Raw genomic sequence first — 1,750 nt, forward strand, 5'->3', positions numbered from 1 at the left:
GACATACATAGAGAAGACAGAACAACAGGGATTCAGTGGANTAGACTCTACTGGAGAAACCACAGCACCCTGAAACCTCTGCAAGTTCATTATAAATACTTGAACAGGGAGGTGGAATCTTGCCTATAGCTAAACAANGTGTCAGTGTTTATCTTATACAGCTAGATCAAGGAGGCAGGTAGCTAGCTTATCTCAGTAGGAACAGTCTCTTTACCAGCATAGCATTCAGGTCATAAATATCTGGGGTAGGAAGCTATGGTGGACATTTTCTGCACACATATTGTCAATACTTGTACTTGGCTCCGTTTCTCTCTGAGCTTTACCCCAGGTGGATAGACTTTGCCATCCTCCATGGGTCTGAAGCTTTGAGGTCTGTGACACAGCCATGTCAATAGCACACCTTTTCTCAGGACTTTACTCATTTATTACCTCCTACAGACAGGGAAGCTGCACACAGGAACTCTCAACAATATGTCATTTCCAACAAGATCAGAACAATCCCAACAGCACTTATCTTGCTGACATGATTGCAGGAAACCTCACAAGGCCCCACCCCTAGGTGAATATTCAATGCTTACTGAGTGGGGGAGAAGGAGTCTTCTCAGGAGACAAGCCCCTGACTGGTTATCCAATCTCAAGGGGTCAGCCCCAAATACTATAAAAATGAACAGCACTAAATGCTCTCAGCAGGTTGTATTTGTATGTTTATATGTATGCACATGTGAAAAGTAAGAAAAAAGAAAAAACAGATGGCACATGAAAACGAAAAGAGAAGTAGGTAAATGAAGGGAAGCAATGGGAGAGAAAGCAGAGTATGATAATACATTTGCAATGAGCAAAGCATAATAAACAGACATATGTAATATTCCTTAATAAAATCTATCATTTTGTGGAATTAATAAATGCTAGTGAAAAGGAAAAAGGAAAAACTGACTGTCCTGTAGGCAAGCTTATTCCCTTCTGTGATTTCAAATTCCTACACAGTGTATTGAGCATGGGTAACCTATAGCTGAAATAACCCCAAAGAAAAGTGCCTCCTCCAACAGCCATGGACCGCCAGCTACGGAGCCTTGTGAGCCCCTCCTCCCAGGTTGATGTGCACATTCATTTTTTTTTTTAAGTATGTGCATCTACAATCCTGCCCTTTCAGACATCCCAAGCATTATTTGAGGCTTTAAAAACATTTCTTTTTTTTTATTCTCACAGTACTATTTTACCATCATATGTGTTCTATTGATACATTAAAGAGAAATGAACGAAATGCATGAAAAATGCACCTTTTTCTCTCATTAGTACTGAGCATTAAAAATGTACAGTATATCATTCTTTAACACCAAGTGAGATAGAAAGCATATGTCCCTTTATCACCATTATTTAACTTCAAGGGCAAATAATAAAAGCTGTCCATGTGATAGCCGCACACTCTTGTCACCCTGGAGCCAAAGGCCACCATGTTCCTCCTCGCTCATGAACAATATTCCCTCAAACATTAAGCCCCAAATAAGTCTTTCCTTTTTTATGTTGTTTCTTACCAAGTATTTTATCAATGCAGTAAGAAAAAATAATCAATACAGATGTGCTACATATTTAGTCTACTTCCTCAGCTGGCCTTTGGGATTTACCTTGAGGAGTTTGTGATGCTTCTTGCTACCCATGTGACTTGTTTAGATGAAACAGACATATATTTGTCACAACACCAATGCCCTAATCATTATTCTCTATCTGTAATTGTTTTTGTATGTTAGAGGAC

This window comes from Mus pahari, chromosome X, assembly GCF_900095145.1.
Source record: "Mus pahari chromosome X, PAHARI_EIJ_v1.1, whole genome shotgun sequence".
Classification (NCBI taxonomy): Eukaryota; Metazoa; Chordata; class Mammalia; order Rodentia; family Muridae; genus Mus; species Mus pahari.